The sequence below is a fragment of the Chiloscyllium punctatum genome, chromosome 32, assembly GCF_047496795.1.
Source record: "Chiloscyllium punctatum isolate Juve2018m chromosome 32, sChiPun1.3, whole genome shotgun sequence".
Lineage (NCBI taxonomy): Eukaryota > Metazoa > Chordata > Chondrichthyes > Orectolobiformes > Hemiscylliidae > Chiloscyllium > Chiloscyllium punctatum.
The window spans coordinates 19,014,523-19,034,602 of record NC_092770.1 but is presented as its reverse complement, the minus strand read 5'-3'; positions in this window follow the sequence as shown (position 1 = coordinate 19,034,602).

Below are 20,080 nucleotides of genomic sequence, written 5' to 3'. Positions count from 1 at the left end.
TGGGAGTGGTATGACAAGATTGTTATAAAGGTGTTGCTTCCATTGGTCAGGGAATTGAGAATATGGAAGCACAGTTTCAAGTATGGGGACTGATCATTTAGAATTGAGATAAAGAAAGCTTTCTTCATTCAAATAGCGCTGAACTCTGGAATTCTCTACCCCATAGGGTTAGGTATGGGGCATTGTCGAATATACTTTAAAGTTGAGACAGTTGGAGCATTGGTCCCTTGGGGGATTGGGGATGCAAGATGGGGGCAGGAAAGTGGAGTTGAGGCCCAGGTTCAGCCTGATTATACTGAATGTCAGACAAAGGCTTGATGGGCTACATGGGCTATTCCTGCTCCTAGTTCTTGTGTTAATTAACTCACATTATAATTGTATTTATATAGCACTTTTCATGGCATTATCAGAAAATATTCAAGGGAAATCAAGGGATACGGGAAAACGCAAGAAAGTAAATATGAAGAATGTTGGATAAGCCATAATCCTACTGAATGGCAGATTAGGCCTGATCTTGTTCTCATTTCTTAGGGTCTTATGATTAACAGATCAGCCATGATCTCATTTGATAGCAGAGTAAATTCTATAGGCCAAATGGCCTACTTCTAGTCCTACATCATATAGACTTATACCATAGGATGTCCCATGGTGATTTATAACAAATGAAGTGCAGATACTGTTGTACACAACATTAAGCAAACCTTTGCTTTGATGTCATTGACAGATATAATTCAGCTGCACACATTACTAGTGTGTCAGGGTCTCCAGCAGGTGGTGACAGTAGGGGACAGCAATGAACAGGGCAGATGAAGCGGGCGAATAGATGAGCGGGTGTCTTTGGGGGGAGGAGGCTGCATGGGGAGAAAGATCAGACAAAGAATTTCCTCAACCAGATGTAAATCACAGACTTAATTCTTTGTATAAGTTATGTTTTCCAGGTTTAAGTTTAATTTTCCTTCCTGTTTGCCATAACCTGATGTCAGTAGAATAACGACTCCCTGCTTCATGATCTTTGGACTACCATGATCAACTTTTGTGCTGGATCTTGGCAGCAAGATTCCACTGCTCAGACATTAAGTCATGGCGGACAAGGTCGGAACGCATTTGATTGTGATGAAATGATGATGGAGGAGTTGAAACTGACAATGACCACGAGCAAGACTGAAGCTTCTCTAAGATCAGTGGGAGCTCAGGTAATGGCAGAGGAAATCGCACATTGAGTCCTAACCCACACACAGACTTCTCACATGCGCACTCTTGATGCTATGGGGAAGGAGGCGGTACTCCTGGTCAGATTTTACTTGCTGATGAGTCAGAAGCCAGAGCGATTTGGCACAGATTGGAAATGATAGGTGGTCTGATGATTGAAGATAGGATTAATAGTGCACAGCCTATTATGGCATCCAGAGGTGTCAACACCAGTGAGCGGACGACATTCATGATAGAGCTCTGTGTGGAAAAGCCCAATGGCAAGATGTAACGATATTCAAAAGAAGTACACAGTGGATTTAACAGGTACCAGCAAGGATCTTTGGCAATGGCAGCAACTTATGTAGCTACAGCAGTGGTTTATGATTATAAGCAAGGGAAGGATCTAGTCTCTGTATCCCTGGAGAGAGTGAAGTTGTTCAATCATCTCATCCTCCTGGATCCATTCTTCACATCAACCATGAGACAAGTTCTCGTACTCACGAATGGTTTCACCAAATTCTCACAGGCCATTCCCACTTGCTACCAAAAGGCTTAAGCAATAGCCAGTATGTGGTTGGTTTGTCTATTTTGGTGTTCCATGTCAGATTACATACAAACGTACAAATCAGAAGCCTGAAGACGCCATTCAGTCCTTCGAGCTTGATGCACCATTCAATAAGGACCCGGCTCATCTGATTGAAATGCCCTTGCAGAACAAGAATCTATTTACCTCTGCCTTAAACATATTCAAGGATTCCGTTCTCACTAGTTTTTCAGAGTTCTGAAAACCGACCACCATCCGAGAGATAAAAGATCTCTAAGCTCTGTTTGGATATGTGGATCTTGACTTTTAAACAGTAACTCCTGTTTCTAGGTTCTCTCATAAGTGCAAACATCCTCTCCACATCCACTCTGTCAAGACCCCTCAGGATTTTATGTTCAATTCAAGTCACTTTTACTCTTCTGAATTCCAACAGATGTGAGCCTAGCCTGTCCACCTTTTCCTTGTAAGGTAATCCCCTCATTCCATGTATTCATCTGGTAAACTTTCTCTGAACAACCTCCCTTAAATACGATGGGCAATACTCTAGATGTAGTCTCATTGGTGTCCTGTATATATGAAGCATAACCTCCCTACTCTGTACAAAATTCCCCTTGTGATCAACTTTAACATTGTATTCACTTTCCTAGCTATTTGATGCACATGCATACAATACTAACCTTCTGCAATTTGTACACAAAGAGACCCAGATCCCTCTGCAACATGAGATTCTGCAATCTACATGCCTTTTTATTCTTCCTGCCAGAAGGGCCATTTTCACATTTTCCCACATTATATTCCATTTTCTATAACTTTACCCATTCACTTAGCCTACCTTTTTGTAACCTGTCCTCTTTGCAACTTAATTCTTTTGTGTCACCAGCAAATTTGGTCACCGTATCCTTGTCCCTTCATCTAAGACATTTATATAAATCGCAAATAATTGTAAATTGTCAGCACCAATCCTTGAGGTTTGTACATCTTGCCACCTGAAAAAAGACCTTTTTGTAACTACTGTCTGCTTCCTGTTAGCTAGCCAATCTTCTATCCATGCGAATTTACCATCCCTCCACCATGAGTTTATATATTCTGGAATAACCTGTGATATGGCATCTTATCAAATGCCTTCTGGAAATATACATACAGTACATCCAATCCAACAGTTGCCCTTTAACTACAACAATAATTACCTCCTCAAGGAATGCCAACAGATTCAACAAACATTATTTCACTTTCAACAAAATCATGTTGACTCTAGATTAGATTAGATTAGATTACTTAGTGTGGAAACAGGCCCTTCGGCCCAACAAGTCCACACCGACCCGCCGAAGCGCAACCCACCCAGACCCATTCCCCTACATTTACCCCTTCACTTAACACTATGGGCAATTTAGCATGGCCAATTCACCCAACCTGCACATTTTTGGACTGTGGGAGGAAACCGGAGCACCCGGAGGAAACCCAAGTAGAGGACTCTACTTGATTACCATGATCTTAGCCAAGTGCCATGTTATTACTCCTTCAATAATAGATTCTATTATGTTCCCCATGACAGACTGGTCTGTAGTTTCCTGCTTTCCACCTCCCCTTTTGAAAGAAGGAGTTACGTTCACTAATTTACAGTTTAGTGTGTCCATCTCAGATCAAATGAGATTTGGAAAATTAAAATCAACTGTCTCACCAGACACTTAGTATTTAGGGTGAAGGACCTGGACATCTGTAAGCCCACTTTGCCAACAATTTACACAGTACCATTTCTCTGGTAATCATGGTTTTCCTGTCATCTTCCCTCCATTCCATTTCTTGACTTATCGCTGGTTCTGGAATGTTACTTGTCTCCTCTATAGTGAACACTGATGCAAAATACTGTTCAAGTCAGCTTCCATTTCCATGTTTTCCATTTTCCAGTTTCACTTTTTATTGGCAAACACTCAATTTGTTAACTCGTGTCTTTAAAGATTCATAGAAACTTGTGTAATCTGTTTTTATGTTTCTTGTGAGCTTTCTCTCTAATTTTCCCTTTTTATTAATTTTTTTGGTCATTCTTGGCTGTTTTTATGCTTTATCCAATCTTCTCTCCACTCATATGTCTTTATACAGTTATACAATTTTTCTTTAAGCTTTGTACTGGTTGATCCCTTGGATTTTTCTTATCAGTTGGAATGTATATATTCTATAAATTCTGAAATATTCCATTAAATGTCTGTCACTCTATTTCTGTTGATCTATCCTTTAATTTGCAATTCACTTGAGCAAGCTCTGCTTTCGTGGCCTCATAATTGGCCTTGTTAAAATAAAACTAAAAATAGCCTCAAATGCACTTGTCTTTCCTTCAAGTTGATTGTAAAATGTAATCATATTATGCTGCCATCCAAGGGCACCTTCTTTATGAGATTATGAATTAATCATATTTTATTGAACAATGCCAACTCTTAGTATAGACTGTGTTCTGGTCAGCTCCAGAACATGCTGATCTAAGAAATTATGGTGAAGACGTTTTATGAACTCTTCACCTAGACTACTTTTGCCCATCTGACTTTTCTAGTCAATGTTTAGATTAAAATATCTCAAGATTATTATTGCAGCTTTCTAATAAACTCTCACGTTGGGGAGGTGATGGTATATTGATATTATCACCAGCTTATTTAAGAGGAAGTAATGGCCCAGTATTATTATCACGGGACCTTTAATTCAGAGACCCAGGTAATGTTCTGGGGACCTGAAGCTGACTCCTATCATGGCAGATGGTGGAATTTGAATTCAATAAAAAACTAAAATCAAGAATTGGGGGGGAAAAAAAACCATTTGATTCACTGAAGTTATTTTGGGAAGGAATCTGCCATTCTTACTTAGTCTGGCCTACATGTGACTCCAGGCCTACAGCAATGTAGCTGACTCCGAATTGCCCTGTGGGCAACAAATGCTAGTGTAGCCAGTGCGCCCACATCCTGTGAGTGAACAGAAAGAACTACTAACCCATAATGTGCTGAGGGCCTAGATTCAAATCCCACCATGGCAGATATGAAATTTAGACTTCTGACAGTTTAAAATTATTCCAAATTTTGTGTCACCTGCAAACTTTGAAATTGTTCCCTGCACGTCAAGGTCTAGATTATTGATGATGTCAGGAAAAACAAGGTTCCCACTCCTGACAACCAAGGAACGAGGTGAGGCTCCAGAACCAATTAGGGAACACTGGAATTTCTATTTTCCCAAAGTGTGCGTGAACTTGCGGAATTTTGAACATATTAGACATTCCGACTCATTTATTTGATTTGGAAGTCTGTCTTTTAAAATGCCTGTGAGACTGTCCTGATTATCAGTGCTGCCTACTGTTCTGTGTAAAGAGTCACAAGATGTTTAATCCTTAAAACCACAAACCAACTTTAACCTCAACCAGGAAACTAATGCTAGGAGGACAGGTGAGGTGAATAGGGTAGATGAGAGATATGAAAGTTTTCTGCCAAAAGGAAATATACTCCTTTTTCTTCAAATGCTACAGCTAAGCTCATAACTATATTAAGAGACACAGGAGCTGCTCAAACCTTTTTGACTGGATCTATGTTCCATTCAACAAAAGCCTAAGTGGGCTATTAAGTAGGATAAGTGGAGAGTGTACCCCAGTTTCTTTGGATATATAAAGTAAAATTAGAATGTGACTTGTTAAGTGGTAGTATAAATTGTTCAGAAATTACATTCGAATGAAGTTTATATTTACACCTGAGTAATGATTAAACTGAATAAAGTTTAGACTATCACCCATAACCATGGAAATTCCAAATGAGGTTAGAGACAGAACAGTTATAGGAATATATTCCATCATGTCTGGTGACCAGAGCAATGGCTAAACAAAGATCATCACCAAAAGTCACAGTAATATCGTAAGCAGATGTTAGGGAGGCCGAACCTTTCTTTGAGGCTGGAGATAGTTTAGAAAAGGTATTTAATGAGTCTTCGCTAATTGAGGTTCAGAAAATAGATCCAAGAAAGCTAACTCAGGCAGCTCATACTGAAGTGGAGGCTCAAGGCATTCCCGAGACTTATAAAAGTTTTGATGAAGAAGTGGAGGTACCCTCTCAGACCTGCAGATGAGGAATGGACAGTTGTCCCTCAGATGGTGGCTCCACCTAGACATTGTAAGTTGTTGTAAGTGGCACAGAAAATTCCTAGAGAGGGTAGGACATACAGGAATTTGAATAAAAGCAAGCAATAGATAGGCATTTCACCTGGCCAAGACTTTATTTGGATCTGTACTATAAAACATGCCATAATGTCAGGCTGCAGGAAAACCTCAAATTGACATCTTCAATACCTACAACAGCTTTTGAAGAACCATTCAGATGGTGTTAGTGATTTGTGTAAGGGTAAGGTAAAGTCACTGTAATCGTAGGACTGCTCTGTTTTTTAAAAGTAGATGACTATTTGGTGACTTAACCTGAGGGTCACCATACCTCAGGTGAGGGGAAAGATTGAGAGGGACAATCCGCCATGGTAACCTCAGATGGTGGCAGGAATTGAACCCATGTTGTTGGCATTATTGCAAACCAGCCATCCATGAGGACCATTACTGAGAAACAAAGTAGGACACCAGTATATCCTTACAATTTGGATATGACAACTTGCTTCCCAGAAGCTATTCCTTTAAAGACATTTGCAACTAATGAAATAATCAAAAAAATTAACTCAATTTTTTTTGCTCATTATAGATTACCAAGAGCAATTCAGCTCATCTCATTCCCATTACCTTGTACTTATTTCTCGACAAATTCTTTTCTAGTTCCCTTTTGAAAATATCAGTTGTATTCCTTAAGCACCATCTGAGGGAACTTCAGTCCAGATCCTTACTACTTGCAGGGTTACAAAAGAGTGTTAGTGTTTATGGCAATCACCTTAAGTGAGTGACCTGTGATTTTCCAGCCCTGTGCCAACAGCTAACAGTTTCAATCTACCTTACCAAGTCCTCTCATCATTTGAATACCTCTATCAAATCTGCTTCAATCCATCATTCCGCCAAGGAGAACTGTCCCAATTCCACCAGTCTATCCATCTAACTAGAATTCCGCATCCCTGGAACATTTGTTTTATTTGCTCCACCATACTGCAGCTGTCCAGATCCTAAGCTCTGGAATTCCTTTCCCTCCTCAAATCTCTCTTCATCTCTCCCTCTCTTCATCTCTCCCTCTCTTCATCTCTCACTCTCCCCTCACTTGAGATCCAGCTCTTTACCCAATATTTTGACTCTTGATCCTAATATGCCTTTAAGTGGCTTGGAGTAAAATTTTATTAACTAATGTCTGTAGAATGCACCTCAAGATATTTTATTGTGTAAAGATGTTCTTTGAATGCAAGCAGTTCCGATATCTAAGAGACATACTATTGGCAGGAAAGGACAAATTCATGAAAACTTCATCTCAAATATAAGATCCTTGTAGAAGTTCAAATAAATCTTCCAATGCCCCTATTAAATCAGGAAGAATGAGATTAATTCAAGGAAAAGGAGATATCCTGTAATCAATCATTGTTGTTAAATGTTGTCTATAATCACTGCCCTAACAAAAATCATGATTTATAAGATACAAGGCAGGAATGTGATGGAATACTCTCCACTTGCCTGGATGAGTGCAGCTCCAACAACATTCAAGAGCTCAACACCAGCAAGACAAAGAAGCCCACTTGATTAGCACTCTATCTTCAAATCCCCCACTACCGTCGCTCGGGAGGTGGCAGCAGTGTGCACCATCAACAAGATGCATCACAGCCAATCACATTCAACAGTACCTTCCAAACTTGCAACCGGTGCCGCCTCAATGGACAAGTGCATGAGATACATGGGACCACCACCTCCTGCAAGTTCCCCTCCCATTCACCATCCGAACTTGGAAATATATCACCCAAATATACTTCAGTCTCATTGGGTTTCCCTCCCTAACTACCAGGAACTCTCTCCCTAACAATGCTGTGGGTGTCCCTGCACCCCAAAGACTGCAGCAGTTCAAGAGCAACTCATCGCCACGTTCCCCAGGGCAATTAGGGATGGATAGTAAATGGTGGCTTAGCCATCCCTGCCCAAATACCATGAAAGAATGCATTTTTTAAAATTGCCAGAAGAGAATTAAAAATGTTGTAAATTTTCTTCTTCCTTGCTCAGGGTTCCAAGAAATGGAGCTACATAAAGACACTGGCAATGTTTTGATCTCTACTCTCAAGGCAAGTGGGAGCTCAGGTTCATTCGGATCTTTTGGAAATTCTCTCTCCTTCTGCATCAAATGATTGAAAATATAACCTTTAGGCTTTCAAAACTTTACACATTGAACTGTGCAATTTTGAAATGCATAATGAAACCAGTCCGCACTATCACCACAGAGGGAATTGCTCCTCAGAAACCCAAACAGTAGCAAAGAACTGAACATTGCAGGACGACAATTATTTGAAATAAGTTGGACACACACACACACACACACGTACAGTGATAAAAGACTACCATAATATTAAACTATGATTAATTATGTGTGAGAGAAAAGAGAACTGAAGGATTCTTGACAATGGACTGACCAAAATTGATATTATAAAGTAGATGACAGCATTTCCAACAGACTCAGTTGCAGCTGAATTTACTTCCCTTCAGATTTTGACACTGATAGATTTTCCATTTTAAAACAAAAGGAAGTTTAGTCTCCACACACAAAAATAAACGATGTAAGGAGCTCCAGCTTGAGCTAATGACTGAGCTAAATGACAACAGAAAGAGGCCATTCAGGGTCTTTTCTGTTATTCATTTGGATTGTAGATGATTGACTCCCTTTACCCACCATGACCCTGTAAACCTTAATCCCCCCCCCCGCCCCCATAGTAAAAATCTATTCATTTCTGTTTCAAAATTCTCCATGGAAACCCCCAGCCTCTGTAGCCTCTCTGTCCTGTGTTTCACTAGAAACTTTGACAACAGCTTTTAATGAGGCATTTTAGAACTTTCTGGACTCAGCACTGAGTTCAACAATTTCAGATCATAAATGCTGCACTTTTTATTTTGCCAAGATACCATGTGACAACCACAGAGGGCTGGGACATTGTGCTGCAGAGGGGTAAAGTCATGAACACCAAGTCAATCAAGGCTAGACTTGTAAAGGTATCCTGCTCTCAGAACCAAACATTTAAATGTTATTGAAGGCACAAAACACAGTTTTTAAAAAGTCAAACAAAAACACCTGGACATTGCCACTTTCTCCAGCAGAAGCTGCTGTTTCGTTTAACTATCTCCTAAGGGCAGACACAGGCTCTGACATGACTCTTGACCCTGGGTTCCCAAGCTTAGCATAGCATGAAGCATGGAGCCATGGTTACTGGGCCTTTGATCCAGGCCCTGCCACTTATGTGCCACCTCAGTTTGGCTGGCATGAACGATTCACAAATATCCAACACCTGAGAAGTGCCACAGGCAATGAAAGATTGTGATTGGTAGAGCTATATCAGTAGCATTGGTTAATTGATACTCTCAAAATAATGGGTGAGCTGCCAATTTCCAAACTGGTTCACCTTCCATGATTTGAGGGAACCTGTGCCATGACATAACCAACCAAACCCTTTATTACTTTACAGTGTGGGAGGATGGATCACCCATTTGCAAATGGAAAGTCCCATCCATTAATACTCTTTCTAGAAATGCAGCCTGACCTGCCAAATATTTTTATGGCATTTTCTACTTTGTTATACCTATACACATGAACTCATTTTCATAGCAGAAGTTTATGATCTTGTTGTCAGTCACCACAGGCGCAGCCAGGCCTGCCATATATTGCCGGTGTTTTCCGTTTTGAATTCATGTTATACTATTACACATGACCTAATTTGTATAGTAGAAATTTAGAGATTGTGATCTTGTGACTCGTTCTGACTCAAGTATCCAGCAATTAGCAATTTTCCATTCACTGACTTCTTGTTGAAATGGCATAACTGCTCCAAGTTAATCAGTTACCCTTCTTACCGCTAAAAATCATTCATTGTAACATTCCTCAACTCTGATATATTACAAACTGCTTGTTCCTTATTTGATCAAAGCTGGCTGCAGATTATTAAAAACAAAGTGAGTCACTTTACGTTCATCATAATGGCAGGAAGGATGCAAAAGTTCTAAAGGCCTGTATTCCAGATTACTTCATTTCCATACCTGACCTAAAGCTGTGACTCAGTGACTCCGATGTCTGAGTCAGGAAGGTTTTGAATCCAAGTTCCTGACCAAGGCAGATGTCTATATTACTGTATCAGGGAAGGTGTTACTCATTTGGAGGTGCTGTCGTTCAGATGGCATTGAGGCCCTGTCTAAGCTTGCAAAGAGAAAAAAGAAATTTTTCCCAGTTTTCAAGCCAATATTTATCATGCAGTTGACATTCTGAAACAAATTTTCTGATTGTTAATGGAAATCTTGGTGTTGCTTCAGGATGTCCTGCATGATCCCTTCCCGGCTCGAGCTTTGTTTGGATCAGTCTCGCGAGCTGGATAACCCTGGCAAACGCACTGGAACAAGGTGTTTTCAAGTCAAATCAACCTGTGGATTGCAGGCATGAAATGTGTGCCCCTTACCCACTGCAGGTGTAGGCTTGGACATCTCCTACACCCCCATCCCAATGTGGCAGACGGCAGACCCCTGGCTCAATGGTTGCTCTTGGGGCCCATTTTCTGTCAGCCCTTGAGTTATCTAGCTGCTATCACAAAATTGAGATTGGTGGATGTTTGTCAGGCAAGAGGAACTAAAGATTATCAAATCTTAGGCGTAGGGTGCAGGCCACAGTGAGAGAGGTTAAGGGGTCAGTTGTGGGTAAATTGTTGCAAGTGATTTTAAAAGGTAGGTTTTATGGACAATTAGAGAGGCAAAAATTGATTAGGGATAGTCAGCATGGTTTTGTGTGAGGAAAATCATATCGCACAAACTTGACTTTTTTGAGGAAGTTGCCAAAAAGATTGATGAGGGCAGAGCAGTAGACATTGTTTTACTTGGACTTTCATAAAATCTTCAACAAGGTTCCACACAGTTGACTAATTAGTAAAGTTAGGCCACTTGGGATTCAGGGTGAGCTTGCCAATTGGATACAGAATTGGTTTAATGGCAGGAGAGAGAGTAATGGTAGAGGGCTACATTTTGGACTGAAGGCCTGTGACCAGTGGTGTTCCACAGGGTCTGGGTCCTCTTTTGATTGTCATTTATATAAATGATTTGGATGAGAGTATAAAAGGCACGGTTAGTAAGTTTGCAGACGACACCAAAATTGGTGGCATGGTCGACAGTGAAGAAGATTTTCTAAGATTATAAAGGGATCTTGATCAGATGGGTCAATGGGCTGAGAAATGGAAGATGGAGCTCAATTTGGATAAATGTGAGGTATTGCATTTTGCTAAAACAAACAAGGATAGTGGTTATACAATGAACCCTTCATCAGGCCCGGAAAGTCGATTCTCCTGCTCCTTGGATGCTGCTTGACAGGCTACGCTTTTCCAGCACCACACTGTCAGTTCTGATCTCCAGCATCTGCAGTCCTCACTTTCTTCTAGTTATGCAATCAATGGTAGGGCCTTGGGTAGTGTTGTAGAATAGAGGGACTTAGGGGTTCAGGTACATAATTCTTTGAAGTTTGCATCACATGTAGACAGGATGGTTAAAAAGTTAAAAGCGACTTTTGATGCTCTGCCCTCATCAATCTTTTTGGCAACTTCCTCAAAAAAGTCAAGTTTGTGCGATATGATTTTCATGCTGCCTATCCCTAATCAATTTTTGCCTCTCTAATTGTCCATAAACCCTACCTTTTAAAATCACTTGCAACAATTTACCCACAACTGACTCCTTAACCTCTCTCACTGTGGCCTGCACCCTATGCCTAAGATTTGATAATCTTTCGTTCCTCTTGCCTGACAAACATCCACCAATCTCAATTTTGTTGCCTTCATTGTTCAGTCTTTTGAGTATAGGAGTTGGGAAGTCATGTTGAGGTTGTACAGGATATTAGTGACGCCTCTTCTGGAATATTGTGTCCAGTTCTGGTCACCCAGTTTTGGGAAGGATATGATCAAGCTGAAGAGGGTTCAGAAGAGATTTATCAGGATGTTGCTGGATGTGGGAGGTTTAAGTTATAAAGAAAGACTGGATAGGCTGGGACTTCTTTCACTGCAGCTTGGGAGTTTGAGGGGTGACCTGATAGGAGTTTATAAAATAATGAGAGATTCAGAAGTGTTAAAGGCTTGGAGAAATATGGGCCACACAGGAGCACGCAGGTGGAACTAGTTTAGTCTGGGATTACGTTTGGCATGGACTGGTTGAAACAAAGGGTCCGTTTCCTTGCTGTATGACTCTGTGACTCTGAGGAATAGATCCGCCATAATGCCAATTGAACAGCGAAGTTGGCCTGAGGGACTGAATCTAATCCCCAGCCTCCAATGTCTTTTAATGGAGAGCGTTCCAGACTCTCCTCCTCTTGGGATGTAGAAGTGCTTTCTTCGGAAGAGGAGGCAGCTTTGTTAACTATTTCTCTTTTCACAGATGCTGCCAGACGTGCAGATTTCTCCAGCGCATGCTGCTTCTACTTTGGATAGGGAAGTACCTGCCCACCTTACATGGCATCTGCTCTGATTCTACATTGCACTTGATGGAGAGCAATAGAGGTAGGGTGTAAAAAGACTGAAGCCAGGCAGAGTAGGTTAGAAATCATTCCATCTGAAAAGGCAGCACCTCTTTCACAGTAGCACATCACCAGTGTTGACTGAAGTGTTAGGCCAAGATTTCACCACCACTTGCAAAACAAAAGGCCAGCAGGTAAACATAGTGGCAACCAGGGTTATCAATTTCAATTATTGGCAAAGAATTTGAGGGATAATGGGAATAAATTTCAGGGTGAATCATAGAATCCCCTACAGTGCTGAAGCAGGCCATTCGGCCTGAGACCACACTGAGCCTCCAATAAGCATCCCACCCAGACCCATTTTCTAATCTGTGTAACCCTGCATCTTCCATGGCTAGCCCACACCTCTGGACAATTTAGCATAGTCAATCCACCTAACCTACACATCTTTGGTTGGTCAGAGGAAACCCACACAGACACAGGCATAATGAGCAAACTCCACTCAGAGAGTCACCCAAGACTGGAATTGAACCCAAATCCCTAGCACTGTGAGGCAGCAGTGCTAACCACCAAGCCACTGTGTCACCCAGTGGGTGTTATAAAAATCTGGGATTCACTCTCTGGAAGCATGGTAGATTCAGATTCCATGGAAACCTTTAAAAGGCAATTAGAAATTTTCTTCAAGGGGACTAACTTGCAGGATTATGGGTGAAAAACACAGGAAAATGGGTCAATTTAAACAGTTGTGGCAAAGGGCTAGCACACTCATTAAATTGAATGGACTCCTATGATATTCACAGTAAGTCACCTTCTGACTCCCTTGAGTCTGAATACCACCCAGAAGGTCAACAAGTCAGGAGTGTCAGGATGGAATAGCCCCCACATGCCTGGATAAGTGCAGCTCCAATTACACTCAAGAAGCTCAACACTGACTAGTTTGATTGATACCTTATTCGTCACCCTAAACATTGATTCTCTCCACTACCAGTGCACAATGGCAGCTTGTCAAGGCTCCTTCAACGACACCTTTCAAACCTGCAACATCTACTACCGAGAAGGATAAAAGCAGGAGATGTAAGGATACACATCCACCAGCAAATTTCTCTTCAATTCACATGATCTGAGTGAGAGTTGTACAATGGTTCCTCGATGCTAGATCAAAAGCCTTGAATTCTCTTCCTAACAGCATTGAGGGTGTCCCTACACCACATGGACTGCAGGTGTTCAAGAAGGTAGCTCACCATCTCCTTCTCCAGGGCAATTAGAGATTGGCAATAAATGTTGACCTAGCCAGTGACACCTATTTGCATTTCTTTAAACATTATTTGCATAGAATCCCATGAAGGAACAATAGAAATAAATGATCTAGTAGTCTTCCATCTCAGAGGTGAGAGTGCAAGCATTCAGCCCAGGCTGGTGCAGAAATGATGTAACCTTTACCATTTTCGTATTGAGGTAAACCTTCCAAATGGTGTAAATGACCAAACATAAATATCAAACTTAACAATAAGTCGGAGCTCCTTCCTGTTTTTAAAAGTGATTTATATTTTGGTCAAAATGATGGAGTTTTATTTTGAAAAGAAAGAAACAAAATCCAAATTACAATTGCAGGAAATAATTTAACAGGAACCTTCTAGCCTAGTCACACAATTAGATTTAGCCAGAAGTAAAAATAGTGGCTGATTATGTATTTCACTGTAACAACACTGGAGTGAGAACATGAGTGGGACAGAGCTAAGCAGTGAAGACTTTTTAATGTATATTTCTTCTAACTTGAAGAAGCTGATATTAAAATTCACATTTGGAATTGTACCTTTGACATATTCACCCATTATCCCCAAAGAAAATGTTTTCACAAAGTGACTGAATACAACTCTCTGCTAACATAAAGTCATAGTGTCATGGAGATGTACTGCACAGAAACAGACCCTTCGGTCCAACTCGTCCATGCTGACCAGATATCCTAACCTAATATAGTCCCATTTGTCAGCACTTGGCCCATACCCCTCTAAACCCTTCCTATTCATATACCCATCCTGATGCATCTTAAGTAATGCAATTGTACCAGCCTACACCACTTCCTCTGACAGCTCGTTCCATACACATAACACCCTCTGTGTGAAAAGGTTGCCACTTAGGTCCCTTTATATCTTTCCCCTCTCACCCTAAACCTATGCCTTCTCGTTCTGGACTCCCTCACCTCAGGAGAAAGACTTTTTCTTATTTATCCTATCCATGCCCTTCTTGACTTTATAAACCTCTATGAGATCACCCTTCAACCTCCGAAGCTCCAGGGAAAACAGCCCAAGCCTATTCAGCCTCTCCCTATAGCTCAAATTCTCCAAGCCTGGCAACATCCTTGTAATTTTTTTCTGAACCCTTTCAAGTTTCACAAAATCCTTCTGATAGGCAGAAGGCCAGAATTGCAAAATTTCAAAAGTGGCCTAACCAATGTCCTGTACAGCCGCAACATGACCTCTCAACTCCAGTACTCAGTGCTCTCACCAATAAAAGAAAGCATACCAAACGCCTTCTTCACTATCCTATCTACCTGCGAATCCACTTTCAAGGAGCTATGAACCAGCACTCCAAGGTCTTTTTGTTCAGCAATACTCCCTAGGACCTTACCATTAAGTGTATAAGTCCTGCTAAGACTTCCTTCCCAAAATGCAGCACCTCGCATTTATCTGAATTAAACTCCATCTGCCACTCCTCAGCCCGTTGGCCCATCTGGTCAAGATTCTGTTGTAATCTGAGGTAACCTTCTTCGCTGTCCACTACACCTCCAATTTTGCTGTCATCTGCAAACTTACTAACCACACCTCTTATGCTCACATCCAAATCATTTATATAAATGATGAAAAGTAGTGAACTCAGCACTGATCCTTGTGGCACTCCACTGGTCACAGGCCTCCAGTTTGAAAAGCAACCCTCCACCACCACCCTTTGTCTTCTACCTTCGAGCCAGTTCTGTATCCAAATGGCTAGTTCTCCCTGTATTCCAAGAGATCTAACCCGGCTAACCAGTCTCCCATGGGGAACTTTGTCAAATATCTTACTGAAGTCCATATAGATCACGTCAGCTGGTCTGCCCACATCAATCTTCTTTGTTACTTTTTCAAAAAACTCAATAAAGTTCATGAGACATGATTTCCCATGCACAAAGCCATGTTGACTATCCCTAACTAGTCCTTGCCTTTTCAAATGTGTGTAAACCCCGTCCCTCAGAATTCCTTGCAACAACTTACCCACCACCAATGTCAGGCTCACTGGTCTATAATTCCCTGGCTTGTCCTTACCACCTTTCTTAAATAATGGTACCATGTTAGCAAACCTCCAGTCTTCTGGCACATCTCCTGTGACTACCAATTATACAAATATTTCAGCAAGGGGCCCAGCAATCACTTGTCTAGCTTCCCACATATCTTAGAAAGTACCTCTCGTCTGTCATTACAATGATGAGATCAAGAGGACACTACAATGTGTGAGAACAAAGCTAAAAGTAATTAATAGATGTAACCGACACTCTAAGCGTACCACAGCCTTCAGCATATTCCAGGTATCTGATACATATGTAAATGTTTTGGGGATTTTTCAGCTTTATAGAACTTTCCATTTAAGGTTATATATAATGTTGCTGCCAAACTTCCTGGTAAACTGTTACAGTTTGGCTGAGTTGGCAACACTTAACCATTTTGAGTCAGAAACCAACCCTGATTAACATAGTTACTTGGAAATACTTTGCATAAGTACCGTCTGGAATCATTGGAAAACAAATGCAAGGAACCCTGCCACCCTTACAGTGCTCAATTCTAAATTTCACTTACTGTGACCTTGGACTGACATCACGAAGGCTACCAGTTCCAATTAATTAACTGACATGAAATGTATAGGGACAACATTTAAGAATCATTCAATATCATGCCTGGCACAAAGAATAAATTCCAGTGACTGCTAAACTTTCAATCCGGACCCGAATGAGCAATAGCAGGTTAGTCTACTCTACTCTTAGCTTTAGTAATTTACTGGGAAAAAAAGTTGATTGTAAACATTATCTCAATTCAGCCCTTTGAAGTTGCTTTTAAATAAATAAAAACTTGATGTTAAATAAGTTTTCATGTTCATTCACATTGTTGGCTGGGCAACAATGTTATCTCTAATGTCCTTGAGAAGGTAGTGGTGATCTGCATTCTTCAACTTCTGTAGTCTACACAGTGGAGGGACATCCATAGTTCCATGGGATTGGGAATTCCAGGATTTTGACACAGCAATAGGGAAGGCTCAGTGAGGTACTTCCAAGTGTACGGATTGGAGGGAAACCTGCAAATGGTGGTATCTGCTGTCCTTGTCCTTCTAAGGGGTAGAGGTTGTGGGTTTGTAAAACAGGAGCTTTTGTGAATTGCTCCAATGCATCTTCTAGATGGTACACACTGCTACTTTCACTGTGCATTGGTGGTGAAGGGAATGAATGTTGAAGGTGGTGGACGGGATGCAGGTTAAAAGCGATGAAATGAAACTTCCTACAGTTCAATCTTTGGCTAGAAGGGGCAATGAAAGTAATTTACCTGAGGCAGCAATGTAGTTCTGGATTGCACTGCCTGAAAGGGAATTAGAATGGCGTATAATAATATCTTTCAAAAGGTAATTGTACAAATATTCGAATGGGGATGTTTACAGGGTGTTGGATACAGAGCCAGGGAAGGGGGTTAACTGGACAAATTATGAAACATCTCAAGGATATGTGGAACTGGAACCAGCCCAGAGACAGGGACACTATTTCTGCATCACAAGACACTGATAGAACTAACTGGATAACTAGTTGACATAGGTCTGGTGGACCAAATGGTCTCTTTCGGTGTTGTAGCATGTTATGATGCTATGAATCTAGGCTAACATTTCACTACAGCAATATTAAGTTGCATAGATGAACGCTAGAGACTTCTTGGCACAGTTTGAAAATCAACAATCTTTTGGTTTTGTGATGAAGAATAAATCAGTGACTTGTGAAATAACTCCACAGAGGGCAGTATCCCATCACCAAGTCACCCTTTATTTACACGTGCATAGTAGTTGACACTGGTCTGGCTTCCTCAGAGGCAGCTCTCAGAGTGGACAGAACCTCTAACACACCGTTTATTTATTTTTTTCACAGTAAAAAACAACAAGTGTTTAAGTCTTTGTTCAATTTCTAGCAACAGGAAGAAAGGGAACACCTGAGTGGCCACTGACAAGCAGTGTCCTTCTCAGAGAACAATGCTGCGTGATCAAACAGTGAAGGGGAGGGCAGGGATTAAGTGAAAATAGAGTTGGAGGGGGAAATAATGCACTCCACTCCCTGCGGTGCCCACCTCTCCCTGAACAACTCCAGGGTGTTGGTGGACACCATATGCTCCTTCTCCAGAGACACCCGGACTCTAACGTAACCGCGAAAGAGGGGCAGGCAGTCAGCCTTAACAACCCCAATGACCCGCTCCATGGCCCACTGCCTGGACCTGTTTATGACCAATTTGGCCAGGCCCAGGAGCAGACCCACGAGGAGGTCTTCAGACCTGCCCTCCCTCCTCTGTACCGGGTTCCCGAAGATCAGGAGCGTGGGACTAAAGTGCAACCAAAAACAGAGAAGGAGGTTTTTGAGAAAATCAAAAAGGGAGTGCAAACACCCACACCCAATATATACATGGTCCACGGACCCCACAGCACCACAGAACAAGCAGTTGGGCTGGGAGTCCATGAACCACCGCAATCTGCGGTTGCAGGGGACCACTGCGTGCAGCACCCTCCACCCCAGATCCCTGAGAGAAAGGGGGAGGACTCCCACATAGAGAGCCTTCCACTGGGGACACGCCCTTTTTTTGCGACCTGCCTGTTTATTTTTTTCTTTTTCTTTTTTTTAAACTCCCACACTACCGCCTAACTGCAGTAGTGCGTATTTTTTTCCCCAGCACCCATGTTATGTGTGTGCAGGTGTGAGACACAGTGAAAGACACAAGGTGCACGAATCTTTATTCAGTTTCCACCACCAAGAAGAAAGGAAACACCCAAGTGGCCAGTGACAAGCAGTGCCCTTCACAAATGGCAATGCTGTGTGATCAAAACAGTGAAGAGGAGGGCAGGGATTAAATCAAAATAGAATTGGAAGGGGAAATAATGTCATTCCATTCCCTGCAGCGCCCACCTCTCCCTGAATAACTCCCAGGGTGTCGGTGGACACTGCGTGCTCCTTCTCCAAGGACACCCGGGCTCTAACGTAACCGCGGAAGAGGGGCAGGCAGTCGGCCCTAACGACCCCCTCCACGGCCCGCTGCCTGGACCTGTTTATGGCCAATTTGGCCAGGCCCAGGAGCAGACCCACAAGGAGGTCTTCAGACCTGCCCTCCCTCCTCTGTATCGGGTTCCCGAAGATCAGGAGCATGGGACTGAAGTGCAACCAAAAACAGAGGAGGAGGTTTTTGACAAAATCAAAAAGGGAGTACAAACGCCCACACCCAATATATACACATGGTCCACGGACTCCACAGCGCCACAGAACAAGCAGTTGGGCTGGGAGTCCGTGAACCGCTCACTATTCCAATGACATTACCAAAACATCACTGTCTTTCATGTCCATGGGTTGTGCAATGCTTTAAGTCATAAGAAAATAGTAAATAGGCCTTGGCGATTTGGCTCCATCAATTTACTCTACTTTTCAGCTCAATCACGTCTTGTCTCCTACCTCAATGTCATTTTTCCACACAAATTGTTGAATTTCTGAGAGCCTGACAACCACTTTGAGCTTGGATACCCACAGTCACAATGATAGCAGCCTGTGCGCATGGCAACAAGCTGAGAACAGATTAGATTAGATTACATTACAGTGTGGAAACAGGCCCTTCGGCCCAACAAGTCCACACCGACCCGCCGAAGCGCAACCCACCCATACCCCTACATTTACCTCTTACCTAACACTACGGGCAATTCAGCATGGCCAATTCACCTGACCTGTACACCTTTGGGACTGTGGGAGGAAACCGGAGCATCCGGAGGAAACCCACGCAGACACAGGGAGAACGTGCAAACTCCACACAGTCAGTCGCCTGAGGCGGGAATTGAACCCGGGTCTCTGGCGCTGTGAGGCAGCAGTGCTAACCACTGTGCCACCGTGCCGCCAAATGGTGTTGGATGATTGTGGTGGATATTACAATGTATCTGAAAGGATAAAGGGGACAATTCTTAAGAAGGGTCACTGGACCTGGAAAATTAACCCTGCTTTCTCTTCACAGATGCGGCCAGACCTGCTTAGTTTTTCTAGCACTTTCTATTCGCACTCCTGGAATAAACAGATTACCTTATGAGGAAAGGCTAGACAGGCTGGGCCTGTATCTTCTGGAGTGTAGAAGAGTCAGAGGTCACTTAAACGAAACATATAAGACCTTTAGGGGAAAGATGAGGTATATGCTTAAAAAGATATTTCCTCTCAGGAGAGAATCCAGGACTAGGGGTCATTATTTAAAAATAAGAGGGTTATTAAAACAGAAATAAGGAAACATTTTTTTCCTCAGAGGGTTGAATGTCCTTGGAATTTCCTTTAGAGTCATAGAGATGTACAGCACAGAAAAAGACTCTTCGGTCCAACTTGTCCATGCCAACCAGATATCCCAACCCAATCTAGTCCCACCTACCAGCACCCGGCCCATATCCCTCCAAACCTTTCCTATTCATATACCCATAAGATGCCTTTTAAATGTTGCAATCATACCAGCCTCCA